The sequence below is a fragment of the Narcine bancroftii genome, chromosome 3 (assembly GCF_036971445.1).
Source record: "Narcine bancroftii isolate sNarBan1 chromosome 3, sNarBan1.hap1, whole genome shotgun sequence".
In the NCBI taxonomy this organism is placed as follows: domain Eukaryota; kingdom Metazoa; phylum Chordata; class Chondrichthyes; order Torpediniformes; family Narcinidae; genus Narcine; species Narcine bancroftii.
The window spans coordinates 156,911,447-156,929,100 of NC_091471.1; the positions used below are offsets into that span (position 1 = coordinate 156,911,447).

The following is a 17,654-nucleotide window of genomic DNA, read 5'->3' on the forward strand; positions in this document are numbered from 1 at the left end:
GTACCTATTGGCAATTTGAGCCTCTTTAATCCTTCTGTGCTATTGAACTACTGAATTTCTGCAATTTGTAGCTGGTAAACTTTGCAGTTCACTTTCTTGTTGCCAGATGTGATCAAGTGGTAATACCTTGAATAAAAATTTGGGAAACTAAAACTGATTGGACAGAATTATTTGAAATATTTTCACTTTCACATAAGAGTTAAAATGGTGGGGGAGGAGTCACGTGATGGAGTAGTGGCCGGACGGTGAACTCCAGCCTTCTGCAGAAAAGTCGGAAAAAATAAAGGAAAATACAAAGGCACAAAAATAAAAATTAAAGTAAAGTGAGTATAAAAGTGGAAAGAAGATGGCGACGAAAAAAGAAAAATCGAAACCAACGGTAAGAAGAGAGGAAGAAAAGACAACAGAAGAAGAAGGAGAAGGCCTTACCTGTTCGAAGAGGCCCGCGGTGGAGAGAGAAACCCGCTCCCTCAGGTCGGTAGAAAGTGGACTACAAAAATGGCTCGCTGAGCCGAGTAAAAGTGCGCAACCGCGCATGCAAAAAAACACACCGACGGGAGGGGTGACCAGCTGTGGAGTCGATCTCCACAGCCGGCAATGACAGCTGCAGAACACCTGCATCAAGAAGAGAACACAGAAGACAATGGAAACAAAAAAGAAGAGAAGAAAAGGGCAACAAAGAAACAACAGATGGCCAACCCAGAGGAAGAAGAAGAGGAAGAGGAAGAGTACAGTGAAATAGAAGAAGAAGGGAAAGGCAAGACAAAGGATATACTTTCTCTTATTAAAGAATACATGGAGTCATTTAAAGAATGGCAAGCACAAGAATTTAATGATTTAAGAAGAAGAATAAACAATACAGAAGGGAAAGTGAATAAAATAGATATGACCTTATCAGAAATGGGAAAAAGAATGGACAAGGTGGAAGAACGAGAAGCAGCAGTAGAAATGGAAGTAGAGGACTTAAAAAAGAAATAAGAGGAATCTAATAAAAAAGTTAAAGAGACACAAGAGCTGTTAGCTCAGAAAATAGATATAATGGAAAATTATAACAGAAGAAATAACATAAAGATAGTGGGCCTTAAGGAAGATGAAGAAGGCAAGAATATGAGAGAGTTTATAAAAGATTGGATCCCCAGGATCCTAGGATGTCCAGAACTACAGCAAGAAATGGAAATAGAAAGGGCACATAGAGCATTGGCCTTTAAACCACAACCACAACAAAAGCTAAGATCTATTTTAGTAAAATTCTTAAGATATACTACAAGAGAAAAGGTACTGGAGAAAACAATGGAGAAAGTAAGAGAAGACAACAAGCCACTGGAGTACAAATGGCGAAAAATCTTCATTTATCCAGATATAAGTTTTGAACTCCTGAAGAAGAGAAAGGAGTTCAATACAGCAAAGGCGATTTTATGGAAGAAAGGGTATAAATTTATACTAAAGCATCCAGCGGTATTGAAAGTATTTATTCCAGGACAGCAAAAGAGACTATTCTCGGATCCAGAGGAAGCACGAAAATTTGCAGAACAATTACAAAATAGACTGAGAGATGAAGACGTGTAACGAGAGTACAAAAGACTGCGAACTAAAAAGACACATAAGTTTTGAACTCCTGAAGAAGAGGAAGGAGTTCAATACAGCGAAAGCGATCTTATGGAAAAAAACTATTCTGGGATCCAGAGGAAGCAAGGAAATTTGCAGAACAACTACAAAACAAGCAGAGAGATGAAGACATGTAATAAGAGTAAAAATGACCACGATTTATATGTATGTGAGTAAAGAGGTATATGTGTGTATATGTATAGTGTGCATACATGAATGTATCCGTATTTAGAGGAAAATATAGAGAGTATAGACAAGAATTAATAAGGGAAGGAAATGGAATAGAGGGAATAAGGAGGGAATTAAAAGAGTGACCTTTGTTACATATGAAAAGTGAAATCTTTTCTGGGGGGGGCTGGGTGGGGAGGAGTTACGGTCACTGCAAAATCAGCTGACGCTTGTGAGTGAATTCGCAAATCCAAATGGAGAGGGGAGATGTGGTTGTCCGACAAGGGATAAAGGACAACTCAGGAGGGTAAGGGGAGATTGGGGCTAAAGAAGTTTTAAATAGGAGAATAAGGAAAATGTTTGATGTTTTAGGAATGTTGTCTTATAAAGGGTTCAAAACAAGAAAACAGAAATGGATAAGGAAAGGTAATGATGGAGAAACGGAAAGGGAAGATAAACAAAGTATAAAATGGCTACGTTGAACTATATGACTTTAAATATTAATGGAATACATAACCAAATTAAAAGGAAGAAACTGCTAAATTTACTGAAAAAAGAAAAAATTGATATAGCATTTGTGCAAGAAACACATTTAACTGAATTGGAGCACAAGAAATTAAAGAGAGATTGGGTAGGACACGTAACAGCAGCATCGTATAATTCAAAAGCAAGAGGAGTAGCTATATTAATTAGTAAAAATGTGCCATTTAAGATAGAAGAGGAAATAATAGATCCAGCAGGGAGATATGTAATGATAAAATGTCAGATATATTCGGAGTTTTGGAATCTACTCAATGTATATTCACCTAACGAAGAAGATCAAAAGTTTATGCAAGATATCTTTTTGAAGATAGCAGATACGCAAGGGAACATATTAATAGGAGGGGATTTCAACCTGAATTTGGATTCAAATATGGACAAAACTGGGAAAAAAATTAACAGAAAGAACAAAGTAACCAAATTTATAATTAAATCGATGGAAGAAATGCAACTTTTGGATATATGGAGGAAACAACACCCAAAGGAAAAGGAATATTCATATTACTCGGCTAGACATAAAACATACTCAAGAATAGACCTATTTTTGTTATCAGCTCGTATGCAAGATAGAGTTAGAAAAACAGAATATAAAGCTAGAATACTATCGGACCATTCACCCTTAATATTGACAGTAAAGTTAGAGGACATCCCTCCAAGAATGTATAGATGGAGATTAAACCCCATGTTATTCAAAAGGCAGGATTTTAGAGAATTTATTGAAAGACAAATTAAAATGTATTTTGAAATAAATATGAAATCAGTGAAAGATAAGTTTTTACTATGGGATGCAATGAAAGCATTCATTAGAGGGCAAATAATAAGTTATGTAACCAAGATGAAAAAGGACTATAATCAGGAAACAGAGCAGTTGGAAAGGGAAATAGTAAATATAGAAAAAGAATTAGCAATGAAGGAAGATACAACTAAAAGAAGAGAATTGGCGGATAAAAAAATAAAATATGAAACACTACAAACATAAAAGGTGGAGAAGAATATAATGAAGACAAAACAGAAATATTATGAACTAGGTGAAAAAACGCACAAAATTCTAGCATGGCAGCTTAAGACAGAACAAGCTAAGAAAATGGTATTGGCATCAAGGAAAAAAGACAAACAAATTACATATAATCCAAAAGAAATTAAGGAAAACTTTAGAGAATTCTATGAACAATTATACCGAACTGAAAACGAAGGGAATGAAGGGAAAATAGATGAATTTCTAACTAAAATTGAACTACCAAAACTACAAATAGAGGAACAAAATAAATTAACAGAGCCATTTGGAATAGTAGAAATACAAGAGATAATAAAAAAATTACCAAATAATAAGACACCAGGAGAGGTTGGATTCCCAATAGAATTCTATAAAACATTTAAGGACTTATTAATTCCGCCCCTCCTGGAAGTAATCAACCAGATTGATAAAACACAAAGCTTACCAGATTGATGTAAAACAGCAATAATTACAGTCATACTAAAGCAAGGGAAAGATCCACTCACACCAGCGTCATATAGACCAATATCTTTACTTAACACAGATTATAAGATAATAGCTAAACTATTAGCAAACAGATTAGCAGAGTATGTACCGAAAATGGTAAATCTAGACCAAACTGGATTTATCAAAAAAAGACGCACAACAGACAATATTTGTAAATTTATTAACTTAATTCATGCAGTAGAAGGGAATAAAGTGCCAACAGTAGCAGTTGCTTTAGATGCAGAGAAGGCCTTTGACAGAGTAGAATGGAATTATTTGTTCAAAGTATTGCAAAAATTCAGTTTACCGGAGAAGTATTTTAATTGGATTAAAGCATTATATAAGGGACCATTAGCGAAAGTGACAGTAAATGGACATGTATCAAAGCAATTTAACTTAAGCAGGTCAACACGGCAGGGATGCCCACTATCACCTTTATTGTTCGCGTTAGCTATAGAACCACTAGCAGAATTGATAAGAACAGAAAATAATATAAAAGGGATAAAAATAAAAGACAAGGAATATAAAATCAGTTTATTTGCGGATGATGTTATAGTATACTTAACAGAACCAGAACTATCAATAAAAGAATTATATAAGAAATTGAAGGAATATGGAGAAGTGTCGGGTTACAAGATCAACGTAAATAAAAGTGAAGCAATGCCTATGAATAATGCGGATTTCTCAAAATTTAAGAAGGAATCACCATTTAGATGGCAAATGCAAGCAATAAGATACCTAGGTGTACAAATAAATAAAAATCTCGGCCAACTATATAAACTCAATTATTATCCACTAATGAAAAAATTACAAGACGACTTAGAGCATTGGAAAGACTTACCACTAACACTGATAGGAAGGATAAACTGTATTAAAATGAACATTTTTCCAAGGATATTATACCTATTTCAGGCATTGCCAATACAAGTGACAGAGAAATTCTTCAAGGAGTTAAAGAAAATAATAAGGAAATTTTTATGGAAAGGGGGGAAACCAAGGATAGCACTAGATAAATTAACAGAATGGTATAAACAAGGAGGCTTACAACTGCCAAACTTTAAAAATTATTATAGAGCCGCACAATTAAGATACCTATCAGATTTTTATCAAACAAGGGAAAAGCCAGATTGGACCAGATTAGAATTAGATAAAATAGGGGAAAAGATACCTGAACACATATTATATAAATGGGATGAAAAATTGGTACAACATAGAAGTTCTCCAGTATTACATCATCTACTCAATATTTGGAAGAAGATTCATGTAGAAAGAAATAAAACAAATTATCAATTACCAAAACTAATATTGACACAAAACAAGTTACTCCCTTTTACAATAGATAACCTTTCCTTTAGAGAATGGGAGAAAAAAGGGATTAAAAGAATAGAAAATTGTTTTTCAGGAAATAGATTATTATCCTTTGAACAAATGAAAGATAAATACAATATAACTCAAGATACAGCGCTGGCATATTACCAATTGAGATCCTACTTGAAGGATAAATTAGGAAGCAGTTTGAGTTTGCCAGAGGAAAGTATCTGATTACAGATACAATGATAATCAAAAGATTTATAACAAATATGTATATTAAACTGCAAGAAAAGGAGAATGAGGAAACAAATGGTAAAACTAAACAAAAATGGGAACAAGATTTAAATATAAAGATAAAAAAGGAAACATGGGAGAAGTTATGCTCTGGAACGATGAGAAATACAATAAATACGAGGTTACGTATGATACAATATAACTGGATACACAGGCTATACATTACACCTCAAAAGTTAAATAAATGGGACCCAACAGTATCTGATAGATGTTTTCGATGTAAAAAAGAAATGGGAACAACATTTCATGTAATCTGGACATGTGAGAAAGTAGAAAAATTTTGGGAAGATCTAAATCAGATATTAAATAAAATAACAGAAAACAATATACCAAAGAATCCAGAGATCTTCCTCCTAAGTAACATAAAAAACAAAGAATTTGGAATTGATTTGGAGGATGCACAAAAAAGATTTGTTAAGATAGCTCTAGCCGTAGCAAAAAAATGTATTATGTCAACCTGGAAATTGGAAGATAATTTGAAAATACAACAATGGTACATAGAAATGAATAAATGTATTCCATTAGAAAAAATAACATATAGTTTAAGAAATATTGAAATATTCGAACAAATATGGGAGCCTTACATTAAACACAATAGCGAAAACCTACTGGGGACAATCACTACCTAAGTTAACGGAAGGAAAAGGAAATGAAAAGAATGGACTCAGTGGAATTTCTTGTGTATTTTTATTGAATGACAACATTGTTTGACTGGTTTAATGTATCCTAGATTTTGTACTTTAAATGGACGGGAGGGAGGAGGTTGGGAGGGTGGGATGGGAGGAGGGACGGGGGGGGAGAAAATGGCACTGTATATGTGTGAAAAGGAAAAAGTGTGTATCATGGTTAATGTGATTTATGGTGTGAAAAATAAAAAATTGAAAAAAAAAGAGTTAAAATGTTAACCGAACAGTAAACCTAGACTGAAGATGTCAGCAAGCAGGTAAAAAAGGGATCTCTTCACAGAATAATTGACTGAAGCCATCCAACCCACCCTGTCTGTGCCTTTTTGGGGGGAGAAAACATCCTGACTAATGGTATCTTCCCACATCCATCTGTAGCCTTGCAAATCATGGCAGCTCAAGTATGCAATCCAGAACTGCCTCCACCACCTTTCACCCACTGTTGTTTCTTTTACCTAGCTTTTGAGAAGAGAATGTTGCTGGCATGGCTAGCTTTTCTTGCCATCCCTGATTGCCTTGAAAAACTGGTGGTCAGATGTTGCTGTAATCTTCTGGTGAAGGCTTCCCACAGTTCTGTTGGGGATGGAATTTCAAGATTTGGGCCCTGTAGCAGTGAAGGAATAGCAAGAAATATCCCAACCTGGATAGTGGGAGACTTGGAGAGACCTGCAGGTGATGGTGTTTCCTTGCAACTGCTGTACTTGTCATTGGAAAGTTAATTAATTTGGGATGTGCTGTCAAGGTTAACTGAGGAAACAACAGTACATGGTTTATTGCTGTAATTCTGTGCCATGTTACAGTCATGTAGCATAAAAGCAGGCTTTTCAGCCCAGTATGCCCATGTTGACCATCAAACCCAATCTATAACTTCACAAATCCATCTCTGCTGTTGTTGGATCTGACAACATCAACAATGGTGAGCTCTTTGAGTGTTTACCAAGATGGACGATTGTGGAAATATTGAGAACTTGTAGCATAGTTTTGTGAACTGCTCGAAGTAGCCTGCAGAAGACCTCTGTTTGGAAATCTATCAGGTGTTGAGGTTCAAAAGTCATCTCTAAGGGTCACAACGAATAAGAGGGAAGAACCTGCTCCTTTCAGGAAAGGGAAAACAATGATGTGCCACACGATCTGCCACAGCCCCGGATGACTCTGTGCTCACATTTTTGGGAGGGTAAATCCCTTGAAAGCACCTGGCCCAGTCAGTGTTCCTAGCTGCGTCCTCAAATTCTGCATGGGCCAAGTGACTGGAGTTTTTGCAGATGCTATCAACCTTTTGCTGCTACAGTTTAAGGTCCCTGCCTGTTTCAAATGGACATCAATTCTACTGGTACCCAATAAGAGCAATTTGACCTGCCTTGATGACAACCAGTCAGTGGCACTGATATCTACTGTAAACTGCTTCAAGAAGTTGATTATGGAGCAAAGTACAGTAACTCCTGTATGAGGAAGGAAATGTCTTCACAGCACATTAGCTGCAGACACTAATCTTACTGGCTCTCCACTCTGTTAGATTATTTGGTCCATAAGAATACCTACATGAGGCTGTTGTTGACTGCAATTTGGTGTTTTACACCATCATACCAACAAAACATGGTCAAATGAAGGGATAAAGGAAAATGATGGATACAGGAAGGGGTTAAGAATCTAGTTCAGTGGTGCCAGATTAGCAATCTTATTCTCAACATCACTAAGTCCAAGGAGCTTTCCTGGACTTTAGAAACAAGAGGCCAAGGGACAATGTACCTGTCTGCATTGATTGGTCAGAGGTGGAGAGAGTTAGTACCTTCAAGTTCCTGACTGTCCATTATCGGAAGATCTCTCTTGGAGCCAACACATCAAAGAAACCATGAACAAGGCACACCAATGCCTCAATTTCAAAGAAATCTGAGGAGATTTGACCTGATGTTGAATATGCTATCAGACTTCTACAAGTGCACTGTGGAAAATGTACTGATAGGTTGCATCACAGCCTGGTTTGGAAGTTCAAGTGCCCAGGAACACAGAAGGCTGCCGAAAGAAGGAAATATAGCAAGTTTATCACAGGTTTGACTTCCCATTCATTGAAAACATCTATCTGATGTGCTGCTTCAAGAAGGAAGTTAACATCATCAAGGACCCTCGTCACACCTCTTCTTACTGCTTTGGGCAGAAGGTGAAATAACTTAAAATTAAGTACCTCTAGACTTGAGAATCATTTCCTTTCATAGAAACATAGAAAAACATGCAGCACAATACAGGCTCTTTGCCCAACAAAGTTGAGCCGAACATGACCCTACCGTAGAAATGACTAGGCTTCCGCATAGCCCTCTATTTTTCTAACCTCCATGTACCTATCCAAAAGTCACTTAAAAGACCCTATCGTATCCGCCTCCTTCACTGTTATTGGCAGCCCATTCTATGTGTCCACCACTCTGCGTTAAAAAAAAAAAAAAAAAAAAATTACCCCTGACATCTCTTCTGTACCTACTCCCCAGCTCCTTAAACCCATGTCCTCTTTTGGCAACCCATTTCAGCCCTGGGAAAAAGCCTCTGTCTGTCCATACGATCAATACCTCTTATGCACCTATATCAGGTCATCTTTTATCCTCCGTCACTCCAAGGAAAAAAGGTTGAATTCACTCAACCTTTTTTCATAAGGCATTCTCCCTAATCCAGGCAACATCCTTGTGAGGCAACCAGAACTGAGCACAATGCTCCAAGTGGGGTCTGACCAGGGTCCTATATAGCTGCAATATTATCTCTCAGCTCCTAAGTTCAATTCCATGATGAATGAAGGCCAATACACTGTATGCCTTCTTAACCAGCTGCTTTGAGCATCCTATGGACTCGGACCTCAAGATCCTTCTGATCCTCCGCACTGCCAAGAATCTTACCATTAATACTATATTTTTCCATCATATTTGACCTACCAAAATGAACCTCTTCGGACTTATCTGAGTTGAACTCCTTCTGCCACTTCTCAGCCCAGTTTTGCATCCTATCAATGTCCTGCTGTAACCTCTGACAGCTCTCCACACTATTCACAACACCCCCAACCTTTGTGTTATCAGCAAACTTACTAACTCATCCCTCCACTTCCTCATCCCAGTCATTTATAAAAATCACGAATGGTTCCAGAACAGGTCCTCGAGGAGTACCACTAGTCACTGACCTCCATGCAGATTATGACCAGTCTACAATCATGCTTTACCTTCTGTGTGGGCAAGCCAGTTCTGGATCAACAAAGCAATGTCCCCATGGATCCCATGCTTCCTTACTTTCTCAATAAGCCTTGCATGAGGTACCTTATCAAATACCTTTCTGAAATTCATGCACACTACATCTACTGCTCTTCCTTTATCAATGTGTTTAGTCACTTCCTCAAAAAATTGATTCAGGTTCGTAAGGTGCGATCTGCCCTTGACAAAGCCATGTTGACTATTCCTAATCATATTATACCTCTCCAAATGTTCATAAATCCTGCCTCTCAGGATCTTCTCCATCAACTTACCAACCACTGAAGTAAGACTCACTAGTCTATAATTTCTTGGGCTATCTCTGCTGCCTTTCTTGAATAAAGGAACAACATTTGCAACCCTCCAATCCTCCGGTACTTCTCACATCCTCAGTGATGATTCAAAGCCATCACCCGCGCCTCCCACAGTAGCCTGGGATACTGCTCATCCAGACCGGTGACTTATCCAACATGATGCTTTCCAAAAGCTCCAGCTCATCCTCTCTCTTAATATCTATATGCTAAAACTTTTCAGTCCGCTGCGTCATCACTACAATCACCAAGATTCTTTCCATGGTGAATACTGAAATGTTCATTAACTACATCTGCTATTTCTTCCAGTTCCATACACACTTCCCACTGCCACACTTGATAGGACCTATTCTTTCACATCTTAACCTCTTGCTCTTCACATACTTGTCGAATTTTCCTTAATCCTGCCCACCAAGGCCTTGTCATGGCCCTTTCTCACTCTCCTAATTTCCTTTTTAAGCTCCTTCCTGTTTGCCTTATAATCTTCTAGATCTGTAACATTACCTAGCTCTCTGAATCTTTTGTTAGCTTTTTTTCTTGACTAAATTTTTTAAAGCCTTTGTACACCATGGTTCTTGTACCCTACCATAAGTTCCCTGTCTCATAGATACATACCTATGCAAAACTCCACACAAATATCCCTGAATATTTTCCACATTTCTTCCGAACTTTTCCGAGAACATTTTAAGCTTCCAATTTCCTACCTGATAGCCTCATAATTCTCCTTATTCCAATGAATAAGAAGAATTTCTAACTTGTCTGTTCCTATCTCTCTCTAATGCTATTGTAAGGGAGATAGAATTATGATCACTAACTCCAAAATGCTTTCCCACTGAGAGATCTAACACCTGACCAGGTTCATTTCCCAATATCAAATCAAGTACAGCATCTCCCCTTGTAGGCTTGTTTACATATTGTGTCAAGAAACCTTCCTGAATGCACTTAACAAACTCTACCCCATCAAAACCTCTTGCTCTAGGGAGATTTTAATCGATATTTGTGAAATTAAAATCTCTCATCACAACAACTCTTATTATAACACCTATCCAGATCTGTTTCCTTATCTGCTCCTTGATATCCCTATTCATATTGGGTGGCATATAAAAAACACCCAGTAAAGTTATTGACCCCTTCCTGTTCCTAACCTCCACTCACAGAGACTCCATAGACAATCCCTCCATGGCGACCACTTTTTCTGCCATCGTGACACTATCTTTGATCAATTGTGCCACGCCATCACGACTTTGCCTCCCTTCCTGTCCTTTCTGAAACATCTAAATCCATCCCTATCCCTGAGCTATCTAAGTTTCTGTAATGGACGCCACATCATAGATCCAAGTACTGATCCACGATCTAAGCTCATTCACTTTGTTCACAATACTCCTTGCATTAAAATGGACACATCTCAAACCGTCCATCTGAGCACGTCCCTTCTCTATCACATGCTTATCCTCCAAGCTTTATCTATTTGTGAGTCAACTGCCTCTTCTCCAGTCTCTCAGTTCAATTCCCTCTGCCCAACAATTCAAGTTTAAACTCTCCTCAGTAGACATAGCAAACCTCCTCACGAGGATATTGGTCCCTGGGATTCAAGTGCAATCCATACTTTTTGTACTGGTCACATTTGACCCAAAAGAGGTCCCATTGGCCCAGAAATCCGAATCCCTGGCCCCTACTTCAGTCCCTCAGCCATACATTTATCTTCCACCTCATTCTATTGCTATACTCACTGTAGCTTGGCACAGGCAGTAATCCCGAGATTACAGGTACACAATCCTTTATCTGGAACCCTTGGGGGACAGTGTGTTTCGAATTTTGGATTTTTACGAATTTCGGAAAGCCAAATTTAAGCCCACCCGAATGGTGCTGCCGTATCCACCCCCACCCCCTTACAGTCGCGCTGCTGGTCTCCTCCCACCCCCTTACACGACTCGCGCTGCTGGTCTCCACCCCCCCCCCCCCGCCCACCCGACTCGCGCTGCCGGTCTTCCCCACCCGCCCGACTCACGCTGCCGGACTCTCCCCCTCCCCCGCCTGACTCGCACTGCCGGTTTCTCGCCCGCCCAACTCGCGGTGCTGTCTCTCACCTCACTTGCTGGAGTTTGGAGCTTTCCAGATTTTAGATGTCCAGATAAAGGATTGTGTACCTGTACTACCTTTGTGGTCTTGCTTCTCAACTTCATTCCTAACTCTCCCTGTAGTCTTTTTTCAGGACCTCTTCCCTTTTTTCACCTATGTTATTGGTACCAATATTTATCACGACTTCTGGCTGTTCTCCCTCCCACTGAAGGATATATTGGAAGTGATCTGAAACATCCTGGTCACTGGCTCCTGGGAGGAAAACTACCATCCGAGTTTCTTTCCTGCATCCACAGAATTGCCTGACTGACCCCTTAGCTATAGAGTCCCCTATCACTACTGGCTTCGTCTTCCTTTCCCTACCCTTCTGAGCCACAGGCCCAGACTCTGTGCCACTGTTGCTTCTCTCACGTAGACTGTTCCCCCTTTCCCCCCAACAGTACTCAAACAGGAGTACTTATTATTAAGGGGCACAGGGGTACTCTCTAATACCTGACTCTACCCTTTTCCCCTCCTGACTGTGACCCACTTGTCTGTCTCCCGTGGCCCCGCTGTGACCACCTGCTTATAACTCCTTTCTATCACCTCCTCACTCTCCCTGACCAGACAAGTTATCGAGCTGCAACTCCAGTTCCCTAACAAGGTCCCTTAGGAGCTGCAGTTTGACACACCAGTGCAGACATGGCCATCTGGGAGGCTGGAAGACTCCAGGACCTCCCACTCCTGACATCAAGCTCAGAACACCTGCCTCATATACATACTTATTATCCCCAATTAACACCAGTAAACCTACTTTGCCTCGTAACCACCTAAGCCCATTGAGCCAAAGCCCTACCACTCTGCTACGCTCTCACTCCATTGCCCACTCCAAATGCACCACCTACCCAGGGAAGGCCAAGGAGTTACCGCACCAGTGATCTGAGGAAGGCCGTGGTATTGCTGCACCACCGACCCAGGATAGGCCAAGGAGTTCCTCCACCACTGACCTGTGGAAGGCCATGGCCTTCAGTAGTTATCAGACTCTTAAACAACCCCTTTTCTGCTAACCATAAACTACACTAGAGCCATAAAATAGACCTGTCAGCACTATTTATTTTCTGAATCTTTTCTCTTGAACTAACTGTAAATGTGAATGTTCATTATCTTTTATATTTCTTATCTCTTTTCGAAGTTTGTTAATTTAATATATAAGTATTGAAGCATCATACGAAGCAGTGGAGGAACACATTTGCCAAACAGCATCATGGAAAGCAATAGAGAATCTACGTTTGGGGCTGAAAACACTTCAGCACGAATGGCTAAAGGTTTTGGTCTGAAACGTGGACTATCTATTGCCTTCTCGCTGAGTTCCTCCAGCATTTTGTTTATTGCTTCAGTTTACCAGCTTTTGCAGTCTCTCTTTGGGTACCTTTTTATTCCAAAAGTACCTATTTGACTGCAGCAAATTAGAATTTCAGTGCATCTGTACATTGTACTTGCGTGTATGACAATAAAATCATAATTTCCATGATGGCAGAAAATGAAATAGCAACTGCGGTGAAATATTAAAAGTCCATTCCTTCCTCAAAACTCCAGGTTAGTTCTGTGCCTTCACTGAATTTCAGCCTCAGAGCCCTTGGATCAAGTAAGGTGTAATTTAAAGAAATTGGCTGAGTTACTGGTTAATATTAATGGGAATTGTTCAATATTAGTTGGGGAGGATTGTTAATATAAAATTAATTTATGAAAAGATGTTTTGTGGTGGATTTTTGTGCCAGTGGGAAAGTTCTTGAGAGCATGTTAGATAATCCCATTAATATTCAAGTAAAGAACCAAGAGTCTGTTTGGTTTGGACTTGATGAATGGTGTGTCTCGGAGCTCTCAGAATTCTCTGAGAAGTGAGATAGATTGCTGAGTGAGGACTTTCTGGATAAAATGGCATTGAATTTTCATAGGACATTTGATGAAGTTGGAAGCATGTAATCTTTAAATGACAGCTGAAGTTTGTGAAATAGATGAAAGCTTGCCAGTGGGAATAAGGAGACCAATCCATGGGAAGCTATTCCTTTACAGAAGAAGCTCTGACAGAAGAAGGGAGTGAAAATTATATTTATAGTTGTGTAATGATCCAAGCAAGTGAAACCAGCTCTGAATGCACTGACTTCAAATAAGAAATGAATTATGAGATTCCAGAGGGACAGCAGCCAATGGTCCCAAATATTTTTACAACTCTCCTATTTCACAGGCCAGGCAGCAAGTTCCTGACAGGCTGGATATGTCTGTTTCAGTTTTGAAGATCTACTCCACTATCATTTTTGGTTCACAAACTGAGCAGCTCGTAGAGATCACAAGCAACCTTGAATGCAACTACAGGGTGGAAGCAACTGCAGATGGGTCAAACTGTGTGTTCAATGTAAGAGGTGAAAATTAACTCCAGTGCTGAACCAGGCAATTTGGCCTTCCGCTCCATCTCCTATCTCTTCCCATCACCGCCTCTTGTGAGTGTTTATTCAGCTTCCCCTCTAACCCACTGCTGCTGCTAATTCCAACCTCTTCCTGAGTTTGTTTTCTGTTTCCATTATTCATTGAGAGAAAGTTTATCTTGAATTATTTTTTGGATTTATTAATAATTAAAGCCATTGACCACCTCCTCACGTGCTGACCTCTTCTGTTAAGCCTATCCTGCAAGAGGTACTTTTATACTTTTAGATCTCCAGAATTCTATTTTTGTCCAGAGATAAATTTGTGCATGTCCAATCTCTCTGAATTCATTCTTTTGACCCTTTCTTGCACTTCTACAATGCCTATATTTTCATCTTGTGTTGTGACCAAAGCCATGTCCAATTCTCCCAATGTGGCATGGTCAAGGTAACAAGATACATGTTTTACAATTTTATTTATCTTGTTCAATCACTAGGCAGTCAATTACTGAGGAGTAGATTTTAATTCAGCTGCTCCAGAAAAGTGGCATGTGTTCAACAGGGGTTTGCCTGGCATCTGTGGGTCTGTGGCTGAGAGTAGCTTTGCCTGAAGGTGCTAAGTAAAAGACGTTTCTATTTCCTCATGGTACTGTACATACTCTAAAAGGTTCAAGGTCCATGTTCTCTCCCACAGAATCTATGAAGAGATTTGATTCTGTGCCAAATCATGAGGGGATTTGGTACTAAACAGGAGAAACAATCTCCAAGGACAGGGAGGTTTTTTAAAAATCAGAGGACAAAACTTAAGGCACCTGTCAAAAGGAGTAAAGTGTCAATGAAACACTATGTTGCATGTTGGTGTGATCTGCAAGCTGCTGCCTGAAAAGGCAATTAAAGCAGATTGGTTATGAAAGGGAATAATTAGGACAGAAATTAAGGGGAAATGAACACTAGTGGAAATGTGTAGCTGAATCAAGGCACCATCACAGGTTCAATGGCTGAATAGCCACCTTGTCATTGAGTTTCTTAAATTCAGTCCTGCAAAATTCCTTCCCAGTTGAATCCACAGCCTTACAAATGCTTACTGGTTCTCAGAACAACACATCACCTGTGACATTTAACACACCACACCATGGGATGCAGGATGATATTGATGAACGAGATGGGCAGTTTGATCCTGGTTAGTGCAAGGTGATGCATTACAGTAGGTCTAACGAGGGTGGAACATGGTTAATTCTTGGGCAGTATTTTAGAGTACTGAGCAATGCATGTGGGATTTTCCAAGGGAACATTAGTTGGGCCAGAGGTGGAGCATTGTGTGCAGCTCTTGTTGCCAAAATATACAAGAGGTATGATTGCACTGGAAGGGATGTAGGGGACATTTACTGGGATTTTGCCTGGGTGGAGCATTTTGGAAAAACTGAAATACAGGTAGGTGGGGGGAGGGGGTGAACTGATAAAAGTATACAAAACTTTCACCCATAATAGAAGAAACTAAGCCCAGAACATGAGTTTTATTTACCAAGTGAGTGGTTGGAATCTGTAATGTACCTGAGAAGATGAAGGCAGTGACTCTCTTGACATTAAAATGTCTAGGCTAGTACTTGTTTTGATAAGGGGTCAAATGGCTAAGAGAGATCGATACAGATGGGTGTTCTCTGGTCAGCCTGGACATGATGATATGAAGGGACTCTATGACAATGTCATGGTTTAACCTGGGAATGATCAGACCACAGTGCAGAAATGATTAATTGGATATATTTTTCAACCTTCAAATAATTATTGTAATCAAGGGCATGGAAAATGAATTAATCATGGGAACTTCATCTATATATAATATAATTGGAAGTAATAAGGTAGATTCGAGTCAGAGATTTACAGCGCCAAAACAGTCCTTTCGGCCCAATGTCAACACTGATCAAAATGTCCACCTACACTCATCCTACCTACCTACCTCTATTCATCTAGCTGTCCATTTTTTAAAAATTGCAATAGTACCTGCCTCAGCCACCTGCTCCAGTAGCCTGTTCCATACACCCACCACCCTATGTTTAAAACAAAAAGAGTCAACTCTCAGGGTCTTGTTAAATCCCTCCCTCCTCACCTTAAACCTATCTCCTCTGGCTCATGATCTTACTCTGTGCAAAAGTCTCTCTGCATTTACCTTATCTATTGCTCTCACGATTTTGTCCATCTCTATGAGATCACCCCTCATTCTCTTGAACTCGAAGGAATAAAGCCCATTGCCTGCTCAACCTCTCCATTCACTTCAGGCTCTCAAGACTTGGCATATCCTCCAAAATCTTCTCTACTCCCTCTCCAGCTTGACAACATCTTTCCTGTAGCATGGTTACCAAAATGAACACAATACTCCAAATGAGGCCTCACCAACATCTTGTACAACTGCAACATGATCTCCAACTTCTATACTCAATATTCTGAAGGCCAATGTGCTGAAACCGTTTTTGACCATCCTGTCTACTTGTGATGCCACTTTCAAGGTACTATGCACCTCAATTCTTACACTCCCCAGATCCCTACAATTTTTCTGGGTAAGACCTGCAAAGGTTTGACTTCCCAAAATGCAACCCCTCACATTTTTCCATATTAAATTCCATCAACCATTCCTTTGCCCACCTGTCAATCACTCAAGATTCTGCTGCAATCTTTGCCAATCGTCTTCACTCTCTACAATATCAGACACTTTAGTGGCAATTAAAACTTGCAAATTATACCATGTACATTTTCATCTAAATCTTTGATATAGATGACAAACAGCAGTGGGCCCAGCACTGGTCCTTGAGGCACACCACTAGTCACAGACCCCCAGTCCGGAAAACAACCTTCAACTATTACCTTCTTCTTTCTAACATGAAACCAATTTTCTATCATTCAACTATCTCACCACGTGATCCAATCTTCTAGACCTGGCTACAGTGCAGAACTTTATCGATTTCCTTGCTGAAATCCACGTGTACCTCATCAACCTTTTTGGTCACATCTTCAAAAGATTAGGTTTGACTATCCCTCATCACTCTTTGTCCCTCAGAATCCTCTCTAGTAACTTACCAACCACAGATGTTCAGCTCACTGACCTGCAGTTTCAAGGCTTTTCCCTGCAGCCCTTTTTAACGAGTCTCTGGCACCTCATCTGTAGCTAATGACAACTCATAAATCATAGCCAGGACATCTGCAATTTCCTCTTTAGCTTCCTACAATGTCCTTGGATATATCTTACTAGGCCCAGGAGATTTTTCTATTTTCACATGCATCAGGACTTTCAGCATCTACTCGAATGTAGGTGAACAACTAAAAGAACTGCTCATACTAACCATCTAAGGCGCTAAAATTTATTAAACAATATTTATTTATTTTTATATATGTACATTTGTCCTGAGTATGTATTGTTGGTCAGTATGTGTGTTATGCCTGGTTGTGTGCTTACATATTTTGCACCAAGGACCAGAGAACGCTGTTTCTTCGGGTTGTACTTGTGCAATCGGATGATAAATAAAAATAATCTGAACTTGAATTAGAGTATTGACAAGACTCTATCATAGGCTGCC

The 17,654-nt window shown here is 39.5% G+C and overlaps 1 protein-coding gene across 3 annotated transcripts in view; it reads left to right on the forward strand.

Annotated features, from left to right (window-relative positions):
• Positions 1–17,654, forward strand: part of LOC138757740 (protein phosphatase 3 catalytic subunit alpha) — a 427,419-nt gene that overhangs the window by 222,279 nt on the left and 187,486 nt on the right. The window lies entirely within an intron of this gene.